The sequence below is a fragment of the Erpetoichthys calabaricus genome, chromosome 1 (assembly GCF_900747795.2).
Source record: "Erpetoichthys calabaricus chromosome 1, fErpCal1.3, whole genome shotgun sequence".
Classification (NCBI taxonomy): Eukaryota; Metazoa; Chordata; class Cladistia; order Polypteriformes; family Polypteridae; genus Erpetoichthys; species Erpetoichthys calabaricus.
Genome location: NC_041394.2, coordinates 9,320 through 27,165, shown reverse-complemented (window position 1 = coordinate 27,165; position 17,846 = coordinate 9,320).

Below are 17,846 nucleotides of genomic sequence, written 5' to 3'. Positions count from 1 at the left end.
TATGCCTTTAAAATGAATGGCAGATCAACTGATTCAATTTTCATATACAAAAAAAAAAAATCAGGTTTGTAAAGGCCACAGACCTTGAACTACAGTGCATATAAGGAAAGTGAGGGCTCTAAATAATCTTCAGACCCTCCTATGTATAGTATTTTATTAATGTTCAAGTTGTACATCACACACACCAAGCATATTTTAAACTTTTTTTTAATTTGGAAATGTTACCACTGTTGAAAGTATTTCTGGTTTGCTGCTGTGCTCTCTCAGGTCAAGTTCCAAAGGTGTTAATGTCTCTAATCTCGTTTATGGTTGATCAATGAGACTATTTTTATATAAGAAATTAGCTTTTGAAAGGCCTTACTTAACCATGTCCTGTATCCCCTGCTCTTTAATGGCACCCAGGAAAGTGGAGATGTGTTACTGGTGAGAGACAATGGCCAGGGTCGTTAATGTCTAGGAGCTTATCATAACTGTTTGGTGATGTTTCATTAGTAAAGAGTAAGAAAGTTAAATAACTTTAAAATAAATAAATGAATTACCTCCAAGATATTTTGGGTAGAAAAACATGATTAAAATAGAATAAAAATTTAAACTGCAAAACAAGTTTCTTTTTTAAAGGCAATAGGGGAATGTGTCAAGTACAACGCTATCAACTATGGCATAAATTATTTTCCTGGCCAATTGTTGTTTCCCAAAAAAAACACATTTAAAACTTATTTTTTGAATTTGGAAATGTGGCAAATGCTAAATAAGAGCCACACGAAGCAATTTTTCAAAATGGGAGTTCAGGTATGGACAGACAAAGAAATATGCTTGTGAACATTGAGACAAATTTTGAATTCACCAGGCCAAGTTGAGGAGGTTTCACTTCATGTTTTTAAGCATCTGTGCTTAGTACACTTTTGTTAAGGCTTTATTACAGATTGTTGCATGTTTAAAATGAAGGGGACCTCCAGTCAGTACATGAACTAACAGTGTAAGTACACAACACACTATTAACAATACGACACAAAGCCTCCATTGGACTATGCAACAAAGTTATTTGTTGAGAAAACACTAAAGATAGTTGGCAGTATTTACATATTTATATTTATGCAGACAATGTGGATAAGGAGTTGGGAGTCAAACTCTTATGCTGTCAGTAGCAGGATGTGAACCCACAACCTAAGACCCTGAAGATGACACATGTATAAAGTTTTATATAAAGACTGTTCTCCAAATGAAGGAAGGTTCACTACATGTGTATCATCCACCTCAGGTCTGATAAATTGTGGCCACCCTACCAGAGTTCACAACCAAAAAGTTTACAAGTAAACACTCAGTGTACTTTACTGTCACCTGGGTACACACTGCAGTTCACTCAGATGTGGCAATTGTGCCACTGTACAAATGTATGGGGTTTGTACGTATACAGTCATTTGACTGACATCTTTGGGTGTTTCCCCTAAGAGGAGATTCCCCTGATAGGTGTTTCACCTGAGGGGCAGCGTCTGGACAACCCCTAAATAACCCCTTATATAATCCCACTCAGACAAAGAGAGTCGTAACAGTGCTTTCACATTACAAGACTTCGCAAGACTACAGCTGAAAGTTTGACTTCTGGACCCGTTTTCTTCAATTACAATGGCCAAGTCTACTGAGTTCAGGTAAGTGAATACATTTCCACTCTTTACATTTAACTGTTTATTTTGTAAAAACAGATTGTGATGTTTTTGTCTGACTTTCCTCTGCAGTGGTCTCCAGCATCACAATGTTGTGTTCTGCTTAAAACGTGAGAAGCCACAGAAGATGATATCTGTCCACTTGACCCGGACATGCTTGAAGGATTGCACGGCGGCACAAATAAAGGCAGAAGTAAAGAGGGCCAGAGAAGCTGATAGAAAATTTGGTATTGAAAGCAGGGTTGTGGATTGCCTGGACTTAATTAGGGATCATCCCACAACGTATCCAGTGCTGATCAACTACCTGAAAGAGAGGTTTGTTTTTTTTTTTTAATATATAAACAAGCCCTCTGCCATTTCTCCTACTCCGGCTGTATCTTCAGTGGCTCCTCTGGCTGCATCTACAGTTTCTCCTCCGGCTGCTTCTATGGCCCCAGACAGCTCTTCCCAGGAAAGCCTGGGAAACATTGAAGATGACCCAACTTGGCAAAGGTAGGTGACCAGACTCAACCCCATTAATTTCTGTCTGTTAAAATAACAAACTTCTGTCAATGTGTCTATAATTGAATTCTGTTTTTAGACCTCAGCAGGCCTTCACTACCACCGTGAGGGTCCAAATGGACAAGCACGGCGTCTACAAGAAGTTTCCTGAACAGACTCGTCTTGTTTCTGGCATTAAGGACCATCTAACCAATATGCTTCATGTCCCCAACTGCCAATAGGAGGTGAGGATTTACATTCAATAAATTGGTGTTTATTTAATATGATCCCAATGTTCACACATGTTTAACTGATTGTTTCTTAAGGTGGACAGTGTCGCAAGATGGTTAAAGTATGTCCAGCCAAAAAACAAAAAATCCACCTTGGACTTATGAGTTGGAAAAGGGAAAGGAGTTCCTAAAGAAGCTGAAAGAGGCTCAGATGGCTCCATCAACACACCTTAATTATATAAAGGGCATGATTCGGTTTGTGAAGCACCTGCAAGTTTGTCTGGAGTATGTAAAGACCGACCAAGAACTGGCCAAAAAATGCTTGGACTATTTAAAATTTCTTAAACCTGGCAAGAAAGCCTATTGCACGGGAACTAAGTAAGGCAGAAGTTGGAAAAAATACTCCGGATTAACAAAAGGATTACACTGCATCAAAGATGGCCAGAAGATCTTGAAATCTGGTAAGCCAAGGTTCCTGGAGATCTTCAGCATTTTTTTTTTTTTTTTTGTTTTTTAAGTGGCAGGGACATCAGAAAACAGGACAGGACCATATTTAAATATTAGAGGCCAACATCATACTTGAAAGTGTCCAACATCGAGGAGTGGTAGAGGGCATGAGAGCCACTGAGTGGTTGGACACACAAGATGCACCAAAGATCGCTATTAAGGATCACAAAACCGCAGCTACACAGGTGGCCACAATTGCCATTTCCATGGAGGAAGAAGCTGTAAGTATAACTGCATAAATTGCTATCCTGAATGTCAGCTTGTCATGTGCACAATTAATCATTTCTCTTCCTTTCTCTTTTAGTGGATGGAAATGTACTTCAAAATGTATTCGTCCGGTGGTGGCTAAACCAGGATATCGAAGATGATGACCGGTGCTTCTTGACAGTCAAAGGAGGACCTATCAATAGCGGCACCAGCGATGTGCAGCGGCTGCATGACATGTACATGATTTTGTTATTGAATTAAAAATCGCACCATTTTTTTCCTCTCCCCTTGTAAAGCTTTTTTTTGTAATAAATGACCATGCATTTTGTTTTTCAGGTTTAAAGTTTCCAAGTTTACCAGCACCAAGGTCAGGAAAGCAGTTGAGACCTTTGCTGGAGCTCACTTCACAAGTGAGCAAAAACAGAACTTGGCCAACTACCTTGCCCACACAACAGAGGTCGCAGAGAGCCACTAATCGCAGCCGGGACCATGCAGTAGTGGCCGACACCATAGACATGTCCACGCTCATTTAGGATCCTCCAGTTCTGGTGAGGAACTTGCAGAAACCCCCAGTACAAGCAGGACTGTTGCTATCCAAGCAGTAAAAGAGAGAAGTTGGTTCATTCTATGTTCACCTCGATGTTCCCAGTGTCCACCAGCCACCTACTAAGATGATGAGGAAGGAGGCCTGGATTTTTCGGAAGAGATGGTCTTCATCCTAACTGGAGGGGATCTTATGTATTATCCCAAGATATGGCAGCAAAACTGCCTGGTTGACTGATTAGAGCACCATCCAGGCTGCAGTCATGTGATCTTAAATCACAGGCTGTTTATCCCACCTGTTACTTTCCTGAAGCTGTTACCCATAATCCTTGTCTTGGGGCATCCAGTAAATCTGGTCTTGATACAAACCTTAAATTTATTGATAACCAAAAAATAAGGTGTATAATTAGACCAAGAGATAAAACCAGACCCTCCACCAGGGGCATCTGTAATAGAAATTTACTTCAAATTAAAACAAAAAGTATATCACCAATTCAGAAAGAAGCATACAGTTTTAAATGCTGCTTATTGAACATTTGCTCTCTTGGCACTAAAGCTGTTTTGGTAAATGATATTTTATTAAGTATAAAATCTGATCTGTGTCTTCTCACCGAAACCTGGCTTAGTAAATGTGACACTGAACCCCTAGCTGAGGTGTCACCAGATGGCTACTCGTTCCTTCATAAGTCTAGAGATTCAGGTCGAGGAGGAGGCCTTGGAATAATTCATTGTAACAAAATGCAAATCACTCCTAAAAATTTAGGCAACTTTACATCCTTTGAAGCATTCATTTTAAAATATTAAAACAGATTCCAACACAATTATAGTGTTAGTCTATAGACCACCAGGGCCGTATTCATTGTTCATGTCTGAATTTAGCAACCTTTTATCTGACTTGGCTATAAATTATGATCACGTACTACTGATGGGGGATTTTAATGTACACATTGATGTGGAAACTGACACTTTTAGCAAATGTTTTACTTATTTGTTAAATTCAGTAGGATTTTGTCAGAATGTCAAAGATCCAACTCATAATCACACATTAGATTTAATTATAACTTACAAAGTTGAAATTCAAAATTTAATTATTACTCCATTAAATGAAGTTATTTCCGATCACTACTTAATTACATTTGATTTAGTCCTGCCCTTGCCAACACACTCCCAGATTAAAACAAAGACAGTGCGACATCTAGATTGTAATTCTGCTTCAAAATTTATAGATACTTTGAGTAAGTCGAGTGTAATTGTGGAAAACCATTTAGATCAGTTAACATCAAATGTAAACACGGAAAACAATTTAGATGAGCTAACATCACATTATAATGTGACCTTGAGAGATGCTCTGGACACAGTGGCTCCCCTTAAAACAAAAGTGATCAAAGCACATAGAAACTCTCCCTGGTTTAATGAAAACACTCAAGCTCTTAAATTAGAGTGTCGAAAACTGGAGCGCAGATGGAGAACAACAAAGCTACATGTCTTTCAACTTGCATGGACAGAGAGTGTTAATAAATATAAAAAAGCCCTCTTTAAAGCTCGGTCAGAATATTATTCTACATTAATAGATAGCAATAATAAAAATCCTCGGGTACTGTTTAGAACAGTGGCTAAATTAACAAATGGAAATTCAGATCAACAGTGCAAAATACCAACAGATATTAGCAGTACAGACTTTATGAACTTCTTCAATGAGAAAATTAAAAATAAGATCCCAGATCTCTGCATCACAGTACAAACCAAATACTAGCTTAGAAGACCCTGTCTCACATTGCACTCAGCACTTTAGTAATTTTAATTCTGTAACTGAGCAGGAAGTCCTAAGTTTAATTTCCAAAATGAAGCCCACTACTTGTTCCCTAGATCCAGTGCCAACAAAACTAGTAAAAAGTGCAATGGATATTCTTGCAGCGCCTATCCTAAACATTATCAATAGTTCATTATTGCATGGCACAGTACCTGATACACTAAAAGTGTCAGTCATTAAACCATTACTTAAAAAGTCCTTGACCCACATATACTAAATAATTATAGGCCTATTTCAAATTTACCGTTTCTCTCTAAAATACTAGAAAAAGTAGTCGCCAGTCAGCTTCAGACACACCTTACACATTACAATTTGAGAAATTCCAGTCTGGTTTCCGCATTGGTCATAGTACAGAAACGGCACTAACATGGGTTGTAAACGACATTCTGATATCCTCTGATGAAGGAAACTCCACTATAATTCTGTTGTTGGACTTAAGTGCAGCGTTTGACACAATCAACGATTCTATTTTACTGCACAGGCTAGAAAATGATGTTGGGCTTACAGGCACTGTGCTCGCTTGGTTTAGTTCTTACTTATGAAATCGATTCCAATATGTACAGAAATGTGCTGACAGGACTCCATCATTATACACAGAAGTTCAATATGGTGTCCCGCAGGGCTCAGTACTCGGACCTTTACTGTTTTCACTGTACATGCTTCCACTGGGATCTCATTAGGAAACATTATGTTAATTTTCACTCATATGTAGATGACACCCAGTTATACCTTTCATTTAAATCAAATGAAATTTCTCCAATGTTGTCTTTAATTAGTTGTGTGAGCGAATTAAAGGAGTGGATGAATGAGAACTACTGGTCTTTAAATACAGATAAAACAGATGTTAATTGTTGGAGGGAATGATGCTGATCACAACAATATTTTGTCATCATTTAACTCAGTTGGAATCCCAGTCAATTTTACTGAATCAGCCCACAATCTAGGAGTTATCTTTGACTCTAGCATGTCATTTAAAGCGCATATTACAAAGTTGTCCAAAACATGTTTCTTCCATCTTAAAAATGTTAGGAAATTAAGGCGCTTTTTAAATAAACAGGATTCTGAGAAACTAATTCATGCATTTATCTCTAGTAGGATTGACTACTGCAATGCGGTGTTCACTGGATGTTCAAACTGTTATTTATACAGCCTCCAGTTAATCCAAAATGCGGCTGCAAGAATTATTACAAGAAAAAGAAAATACGAAAACATAACTCCAGTTCTTAAATCCTTACACTGGCTCCCGGTTAAGTTTAGGGCAGATTTCAAAATCCTTCTTTTAACATATAAAGCATTAAATGGTCGCGGTCCGGCTTACTTGTCTGAACTTATCATGACTTACAAACCTGAGCGCACATTAACATATTAAGATGCTGGTCTGCTTAAGATTCAAAGGATTAATAAAATAACAGTGGGAGGTCGAGCTTTAGTTACAGGGCCCCTAAACTGTGGAATGGTCTGACTGCTACTATAAGAGATGACCCTTCAGTCTCAGCTTTTAAATCCCTGCTGAAGACTCACTACTTCAGTTTAGCATATCCTGACTAGAGCTGCTGATTAACTGTACAGACTGCATCTCTGTTGTTAGTCATTAGCACTTAAACATAAGTAACGTGACAGTTATAATTGGATACTAACCCTCACTTATTCTGTTTTTCTTCTCAGTTCTCAAATGTGACACTTGGTGCCACGGCCCACCTGCCAAGTTGTTTTACCTGCCTAAGGAAAAGTCATCCCTGATGGAGGATTGCAGGAATCGTGGGAAAGAGGGGTCTTTTCATCGGATTGGCTGGCCCAGCACTGTTTCAGCCGTGGACTGGCCAAATGGGGGAGGCAGCTTGAAGGATGAGGTCTCCAGGACTCTACATAAATCCAAATCTTATTATGGGATATATCGTCTACTGTTAAATTCTGCTCTGTACTTCTAAAATTTATATTTTTTATTTCTTACTATATTGAGAAATTGTTCTGTTCTGTGTACTGCATTGTATTGTATTGACCCCCTTCTTTTTGACACCCACTGCACGCCCAAACTACCTGGAAAGGGGTTTCTCTTTGAACTGCCTTTTCCGAGGTTTCTTCCATTTTTTCCCCTACAAGGTTTTTTTTTGGGAGTTTTTCCTTGTCTTCTTAGAGAGTCAAGGCTGGGGGGCTGTCAAGAGGCAGGGCCTATTAAAGTCCATTGCGGCACTTCCTGTGTGATTTTGGGCTGTACAAAAATAAATTGTATTGTATTGGGGTTTAGAATTAAAATCGATTTCTTCAGGGAATTTCAATCTGTACTAATCTCACTATTCTTTTTCTCTGTTTTACGGAGAAGGCGATGACAATTGATTGGATTCATCTAGGAATATACAGGTCAGGTAGAATGCCCAGGTGGGGCTGCACTGTCTTTTGGTTTTGGAACCCCTACATTTAGTTTTTATTCAGCCTGACTGGATTTTTTTTGGTGTTGCTTTTGTTTTCTGTCCTCCCAGTCATCAGACCTAACCTTCTATTTTGTTTTTTCTTGCAGTAGAAGGAATGTGCACCACCACCACCAAACCAAGACACCATGAAGGACCTTGAGACGCTGGATGAAGTCGGAAATGTCAGCTGTCTACAAGACAAACTTCATCAAATCCCTTCTGTGAAGATGAAAACTAATTGGTTTTAGTTAGAAATATTAATGTTAGGTAGAATGCGGTCTTTACGTCTTGTATCCCCCATATATTTTTCTGTCCTCCCGGCCATCAGATCTTATCTTGGATTTGTTGTTCTGTTCCAAAGTATTATTGCTGAATCTTAAATGTTTTTAGAAGGTTGAAAAATTACAAGAAGAAAACAATTAATACATTAATGTGCTTTATAAATGCTTTTGTTAATACTTTGATGCTAAATAAATTTAATGTTCAGATTTATGACTTCTGTGTTTTTGCTATAGTTTGTTCACTCTTTGTTACACATATTGGTTAAATGACCTGACTTGATATCCAGTTTAAAAGGCATGATGTAGTGCAGCAGGCCAAGTTGTGGCTTATTTCAAAATGTTAATAATCAAAATAACTGTCTTTACCAATGACATTATGATAATGAGCTTACATTTTGAACTGTGTGCCAAAAACTGCTCTTATTTGTATTAACACAGGCTTATGGCCGTTAAGGCATGGATGAGAAAATTATTGAAATAGCCTAAAAATACAAAACTTGCATATCAAAACTCTCAGCAGGATCTCCTGAGTGCATTGATCACTGAGCCATTGCAGTAGAACCTTTAGATCAGATTTTTGCAATTTTCTTCAAACCTAATTTGTATATGTAATGCCAAAGTGAATTAATGGATTGGCATAGCAAAATGCTGAAATAAACCCTAAATAGGCACAAAATGCATATGAAAATGTGGAGTAGGATATTCTGAGTGTATTGATCATTCAACCATTGCAGAGGAACTTTAACATTGAGAATATTGCAAAAACCTGTGGTGCAATTTGTATATATAATACAAACACAGTAATTGATGTATAGGGCAAAAATTATTAAAATAAATGCCTAATATATACAAATTGCTGATTAAAATGAGCAACAGAATGGAGGATCCCTTAAAAGACCATTTGAAAGTAATTGACTGAAGTATGTTAGGAAAAACAAAAACAGAAAAGGCCACATACATATAAACACACACAAAAACGAACCCACAAAAAAAAATTTAAGTTAAATTTAAAATTTCAAAAACCAACAAAAGACCTTCATGGGGCAACCCAAATAAAGCCTGTGAATATTTATGGTTAGCCCAAAATACACCACCCAATAATGACTATTGAATCTGCCCATTTAGAACCCAGCAAGCCCAACTACTTCCCATTTCAGTACCATATTCAGATGTTGGCTGGGTTGGTACCGTCCAGTCCCCCTTGGGTTTAATCGATCTTTGGTACCTGATAAAAGTACCTTGGACCAAGATGAGCAGGTCCTATTAGAAATACACTCCGTTAAAAGATTTCCTTTTCGAACCCTCACACAGATATTGTTCTTTAGTCAGGATTACTAAATTGAGCCCCTGTGAGCTGGTTTGATCACTATCTGTTGGTTTGATTTATTCCCTTAAAGCATTCCTGCCTCCTTTTATCAAGTTATGCTTTTCATCATTTGCTGCTTCCAACTCCTTTCCATCCCAGTATTTCTTGGTCTCACTTGGATTTTCTTCGGTTGTTGAAAGTCACTTGGCAATAATATGTAGTGAGATGTCAAGCAAAATGACACCTTTAATTGGCTAACTAAACAGATTACAATATTCAAGCGTTTCTAGGCAACTTAGGCTCCTTCTTCAGGCAAGATGTAAAGAGACCTCAACACCTCGTATATTGTAATCTTTTTAGTTAGCCAATGAAATGTGTCATTTTGCTTGACTTCTCCCTACATTCATAATGGCTAACACGGTACAACACGCTAATACTACTTTTAATAATATGAAATCTATGGCAAAGCTATTAAATGTAATAATCTACTGCCTAAGACTACAAAATATGAACAGAAGTCAAGAAGAAAAACTTACATGACCAAGGGCCTCAGTCATGAATTAAGGAGAAAGAGAGTACTTTTACAGTGAAGTCTAAATGCCAAGAGGTGACTCACTTATTAAGCAACCATTTCTAATTTCAAAGAGAGCTCTAGCCAAATGTTTCAATCCAGCTATAGAAAACCAGGGTTCTGGGACTCTTAATACACAGAACTATTCCATTTGTAGTGTCTGATCTAATATCTAATTCTGAAAGGTGATATATGATGGTGACAGGAAATTTAATACTAAAATGATTTTGATTAATATTTATGCAACTAACATGGATGATAGAGCTCTCTTCCAAAATGGATTTGCATCTATCACTAATGTGAACACTCACTAAATTACTGCTTCTTCTCACCTATACTTCTTTCTTACTCAAGAATGATTTCCTCATTGACAATCATTTCTTGCCCACTATCAAATCTTGTAAATATGACGCTATTATTATTTTGCTTTATATATATATATATATATATATATATATATATATATATATATATAATTTAGAGCACAGTTTTTGTAATTTTCTCCAAATGTAAAGGTTCCTCTGCAATGAATCAGTGATGGATGCACTCAGGAGATCCTACTGCACGTTTTGATATGCAAATTGTGCTTTTTTAGACTTTTAATAAAATTATTTTGCTGTAAACATTAACTAGTGAACATTTGCTTTATATACAAATTAGAACACAGTTTTTGGTAATTTTCTCCAAATCTAAAGGTTCTTCTGCCACAGCTGAGTGATCAATGCCCTCAGGAGAGTGTAATATAAAAGTGTAGTATCGTTTGTACATTTCTCATGTTTCTCCAGAGTACATATCTCATAAAGCTGAGACATGTGGGCGTCAAGTCTCATGATATTCAGTGATATTCATGAGGTTTTCATAATTGGACTGCAGCCAGGGAGGCTTTCATTAAAACAGCCGGTATTACTGTAAACATCCATCCATCCAGTTTCCAACCCGCTGAATCCGAACACAGGGTCACGGGGGTCTGCTGGAGCCAATCCCAACCAACACAGGGCACAAGGCAGGAACCAATCCCAGGCAGGGTGCCAACCCACCGCAGATTAATGTAAACAGGTAATAGAATTTTAATAGACAAATTTAACAACGAATAATGTTGCACACATCAATAAACTAATTTATTCAATTTACATTAAATAATTAAAAGAAGATTATATATAAGCAAAAGTTCAATAAACAAAAAACTTAATTAACAAGAAATGTTCCACACAAATGTAGTTAATCTAATAACTCAACTAGCATTAATAAATTCCAAGAAAATTTTATATAATCAAAAGTTAAGAGACAAGGCTAGATGAACAAAGAATAAATTGTTATTTAATCCAAGAACCATATTAAATAATACTATATTAAATATATTACTATATTAAACTAATGCAACAATCAAATAAATTATTAATAATAATATTAAACATCTATAACAGCTTATTTGTATAGTGAAAAAGATAATGATTGAATTGTGTTGAGAAAAGGAACTATAAGAGGAATAATTAATTTGTAGAATGTCCAATGAGTATAACAGGCTTCTGCTGACCAGTTTGGCAAATGATTTGATGCATGAAGATGAGAGGTCTATGAGAGTAAGGACATCATTGTTCCACTCGTACCATTTGCCTCTTGCTCCCACTACTACTCTTAAAGTTTGTATTTCTTTGCATTGCAGGTGTAGCTGCGTTTTCCCAAAATTTCCAAAATTCAGCAGCTCTAACTCAAAAAATGGGATTCAACAAAGGCCTGATGCGTGGAAATGATTCCACAGACAAAATATCTTCATTTCTAAAATTTTAGTTAAATTTCAAAGTAAAACAGTTAAAACAAAAAGGAAAATTAAAATAGCAAAAAATGGAAAAAGTTATAATAAGAAAAGTTCAGTTCTAAACTTAATCTTGTTACATCTTAAATCATTACTAATCACTTATAATTTCTGAACCATTTCAAAGCGGTCAGAAAACTGTATGCTTGTCCCATTTCTAAGTTAAAATGGGTCTTTCAAGTCCCTGTTTACTGGGACCTGCTCTAAACACAACTAGAGCTTATTATCACATTGTTTCTCAGTTATAGCAAGAAGATTCTGTCTCTTACTAACTTATAGGGGGAAAAGACTCTACCATTGTCTATGACTATGGAAGAAATTCTATTCTATTCGAATAAAGCAAACATTAATATGAGTTTAACTCAAAACTTTAACTTTCTATGATTGGCTCTTACATTTCCGGCCCCTAATTGGCTATGCAGGAGCGGAGACAATTACTATACGTTACTTCAATATGAGTCAGTTTACTTTATATTAACTATTGTTTTCAAATAACTAGCAATAAATTATAACACGTAGTTGCGCCCGCAATGTCCAATTTGTTTATGAATATGCTGCAATATGAGAGAAGCTTTTGATTATATAAAATATTCATGGAATTATCAGATTAAGTACATTAATGTGGAACATTCCTTGTTAATTCAATTTTTTTATTGAACTTTTACTTATGTATAATCTTCTTTAAGTCATTTAATGTAAATTGAATTAATTAGTTTATTTATAGATATGTGCAACATTATTCGTTGTTAAATTTGTCTATTAAAATTCTATTACCTGTTTACAGTAATACTGGCTGTTTTAATGAAAGCCTCCCTGGCTACAGTCCAATTATGAAAGCCTCGTGAAGATCACTGAATATCATGAGACTTGACGCCCACATGTCTCAGCTTTATGAGATATGTACTCTGGTGTAACATGACGAATGTACAAATGATATTACAGTTTTATATTACACTCTCCTGAGTACATTGATCACTCAGCTGTGGCAGGGGAACCTTTAGATTAGAAAATTACCAAAGACTGTGCTCTAACTTATATATTATTAAAGGAAACATTCACTAATTGATGTATACAGCAAAATAATTTTATTAAAAGCCTAAAAAAGCACAAATTGCATATCAAAATGTGCTGTAGGATCTCCTGAGTGCATGGATCACTGATTCATTGCAAAAGAACCTTTACATTTGTAGAAAATTACAACTGAAAAACTGAAAACTGTGCTCTGAATTATATATATAAAGCAAAATAATTTTAATAAAAGTTTAAATATGCAAAAAAGGCTCAAAGGAGCAAAAAAAGGCTCAACTAAGTATTGATGTCATATCTCAGTTGGGGTGCCCACATTTATGCACCTGTCTAATTTTGTTATGAGGCATATTGCATATTTTCTGTTAATCCAATAAACGTAATGTCACTGCTGAAATCCTACTGTGTCCATAAGGCATGTCGTATATTAAAAGGAAGTTGCTACTTTGAAAGCTCAGCCAATGAGAAACAAAAATCCAAAGAATTAAGAGGGGTTCCCAAACTTTTTCATATGACTGTAAAGATTCTTATGTTGCAACTGCTGTATGAATTCCACAGAGCCACCAGCAGCAGCAGACGTACTACCAGTAGAAAGGGAAGTGACATCCCAGCCAACAACACAGAATCATCATCCAATGCCCTCTACTAAAGGTTTTGTCATTTTCTTTTCAATATCAACAAGAAAATATGAATACAGTAATCCCTCTTCGATCGCGGGGGTTGCATTCCAGAACCCGTGAAAATCCGTGAAGTAGAAACCATGTTTATATGGTTATTTTTATATTGTCATGCTTGGGTCACAGATTTGCACAGAAACACAGGAGGTTGTAGAGAGGCAGGAACTTTATTCAAACACTGCAAACAAACATTTGTCTCTTTTTCAAAAGTTTAAACTGTGCTCCATGACAAGACAGAGATGACAGTTCCGTCTCACACTTAAAAGAATGCAAATATATCTTCCTCTTCAAAGGAGTTCGCATCAGGAGCAGAGAATGTCAGAAAGAGTGACAGAGACAGAGAAAAGCAAACCATCAAAAATCAATACGTGCTGTTTGATCTTTTAAGTATGTGAAGCACAGTGCGGGAAGCATATCACTTGACAAAACAGCCACATGTAAGCCCAGCAAGGAAGAGAGCAATGTGAAGGTAATCTTTCAGTGTTTTTTGAGGAGCGGCCGTATCCTCTAGGGGTGCGAACAGCCCCTGTGCTCAGAATATATTTGAGGAGCTTTATTTAATACGTAATAGGCGCTCTGCTTGGGTAGCTTCTCAGCCATCTGCCAATAGCGTCCCTTGTATGAAATCAACTGGGCAAATCAACTGAGGAAGCATGTACCAAAAATTTAAAGACCCATTGTCCGCATAAATCCACAAACCGGCAAAAAATCCGGGATATATATTTAAATATGCTTATATGGTTTCGTCCGTTTATAGGAGATGGACGTCTGAAGCAGAGCTCCGCTAGCAGCGGCTTTATTTTCCCACGTATTTCATATTATTTAGAGGTATCCTGTATTTAACCCGACCAAGGAACTTCCACTACAATATACAAGCATGAGTAACAAGAAGAAAAGTCAGAAAGAACCAGAAAAGAAACTTAAAGCTGCATCAAAGTCCGGACAGACTTCCGGCCTGAGTGCAAGTGTAAGGTATGGCCTCACGGAGACTGACCTGGAACAGGCAGAGGAGTGCGCAGAATTCCTGGGACCCCGCTCCATTGTATCGTCTCCAGTCGAGAGTGAAAATGGGAGCGAAGGCGCAAGTGATATAGGTCGCGAGGGATCGCCGATTTCTGAGGATCATTCGAGACTAGAAAGGGCTCTGCAGGACGTGCTCTCATCTACTCATCGCGAGCCTGTAACAGGAGCTGCATTTTCACTTGCGGAGCACGAAAGCCGAAGCGAACTGTCCGAACTGAAAGAGATGACCGCTACACAGTCCACTGCCATGGTTACGGCCATGAAGGAGCTTAAGAAAGATAACACAAATGATCTTAAGAAGGTGGCCATTGAGCTCAAGAAGGATAACAAAGATAAGGAAACGCGTTTATTTAAACGTTTTGACGTGAACTTTAAAGCTATGTTGGAGAAATTAGTGGAACACATTGAAGAAACTAATTCCAAACTGAAAAGGCTTGATGATCATATTAATGACGTTTCAGATCAGCTGGAAGACGTTAAGCAAGGACTCACGGCTCGAGTGGAAACCAGAACAACTGGCATCTAACGCCGATGAAAAAGCCACAGCTGCGAACTCGGAATGCAAAAAACTTGGAGACAGACTTGCAGCCCTGGAGGATGGGTGCAGAAGAAATAATATAAGAATTGAGGGTATACCTGAGAAACGAGAAAGCTCAAGCCCAGTGAAATTTGCAGTAGAATTACTGTCTAAAATAATTGGAGATGACTTTAAACTCGACACTGAGATAGCCACGGCTTATCGCACAAAGATACCAAGCGCCCTTAAACCTAGGTCTTTTATTGTCCGCTACGAGCGACTACGCTGTAAGCTTGATGTGATGGCACTTCTCAGACACAAGCAAGAGATTATATTCGAAAATAATCTTATTCGTATTTTTCACGACTTCTCACCATTAACAGCTGCAAAACGCAGATCCTACATCGACATTAAAAGGATGCTACGGAAAGCCGATATCAAATACAGCCTCTTGTATCCTGCCAAACTGAAAGTGGAAGTTCAAGATCGACATTATATTTTCTTCAGCAAAGAAGAAGCTGAAAAAGAACTAAAGAAGCTGTTTCCGACACTTTTTTGAAAGTTAATAAAGAGCCGTATTCTATCAAGGCACGGGAAGGACCTATGATCTGATCTCTGGATCCATGTTTAAAGAGACTGGTATTATAATTATACATCCCTTATTTTCTTTTTTTTTTTTCTGGACTTTATATGTTTATGTTTTAATCAGAGTTATAGAGTTATAAAAGTGAGTGTGAAGATGTGGAAGTGATTAAAGTAGGATTCGTTTTATTTATTTTATTTATTTATTTATTTATTTTACTATACCTTAAAGTAGACTGTTTAACTTCATACCCTTGGTTTATTGCTTGTTCTACTATTTATACAATTACCATTATACTATTACAGTAGGAATTACCAGGTTTATCCTAGACTAGTTTTTAAAATCATTCCCAGGGTTGTTTGTTTTTTTTTTGTTTTTTTTTGTTTTTTTTTTTGTTTTAATCTTAATATATTAACTTAAAAGCGCTGAAGATTATTTCAAGCTTAAATATTGTTAATGAGAACATTTTCGGCAGATAGTATTAAGAATTTAACTGCAAAAGATATCTCTGTTTTAATTCTGTAACGCCGCTGCAGGGTGGGGTTTGTTTTGTTTTGGACGTGCTCTGTCTCTTCGTATGTCAGAGGACTGGAACATCGCGAAGTGGGATCTAGCCTCATGTGGGGAGGCAAAATGGGGGGGTAGGGGGATAAAGGGGGGAGCGAAGGAGAGCAGGTTATATCTAATCTATTCTTGTAATTCTTATAATTATAAATATCAATGCAACAATAGGCTAAAATGCAATAACTCATGGGGAATCTTGAAACTAAGATTAAAACTGCCATATTACCAATTAAAACTATAAAATGACATTAAAAACTCAGAATCAATGTCTCCATGATAGGACAGTTAACTTTGTGAGCTGGAATGTTAAAGGCCTGAATCACGAATTAAAGAGAAAGAAAGTATGCTCTCACCTAACAGGCTTAAACGCTAAAATAGTATTTCTACAGGAGACCCACTTACTAACCAAGGATCAGTTCAGATTACAAAAAGACTGGACTGGCCAAATGTTCCATTCTAGCTTTATAAAGAAAACTAGAGGGGTGGGAATTCTCATACATAGAACAGTTCCATTTGTAGCATCAGAGGTAGTGTCGGACCCTGAAGGGAGATATGTGATGGTCATGGGCAACTTATATAACAGTAAAATGATTTTGATAAATGTTTATGCACCCAATGTTGATGATAAGGAATTCATGCAAAATCTATTTGCATCCATTCCCAATGTGAACACTCATAAAATTATAATGGCTGGGGACTTTGTGTTTTAAATCCACTCTTAGATAGGACTCCTGTGACAGGGGGGACGACATCTAATACTGCAAAGATAATTACACAGTTTTTAAATGATCACAACTTATCAGACCCCTGGAGGTTTCTTAACCCAAACTCAAGAACATATTCGTTCTACTCACCAGTGCATTATAGCTACTCAAGAATTGATTATTTTTTTATAGATAATAATTTCCTGCCTACAATTAAATCATGCAAATATGACACAATTGTTATCTCTGACCATGCCCCTCTAGTCTTGGAGCTAAAATCATTAAGCCCCTCACACTCACCTCGCAGATGGCGTCTTAACCCTCTTTTATTGGCAGACGAGAACTGCACAGAATTTATATCCAAACAAATCAGCTTCTTCCTAGAGACAAACACGTCCACAGAGGTTTCTGCAGGAACACTCTGGGAAACTCTAAAGGCCTTCTTAAGAGGCCAGATTATTTCATATCTTTCCCATAGAAATAAATTAGAAACCAAGAAAGTGTCAGAGCTAAGAAATGAAATTACTAGAATAGATGAAGAACAAGCCAGGCGTCCAAGTGAAGCTCTTCACAGGAAAAGGCAGGCCCTACATACAGAACTTAACATCTTAACAACTAAAGAAACTGAACAACTTATTTATAAGTCTAGACAGCATTACTATGAACACGGAGAAAAAGCTAATAAGCTTTTAGCTCAACAAATTCATAAACAAGAAGTTCACAATGCAATATCAGTAATCACCAACAAGAATGGAGAAGAAATCATCGACCATAATAAAATAATGCACACATTTAGAGATTACTATAAGTCTTTATATTCCACTGAGCCCAAAGAAGACAACACGCAATCTAATGCATTTCTGGATAATTCACAAATACCACAAATAGATGCTTTAAGTGCTGAGGAACTGGATAAACCTCTAACGCTAACAGAA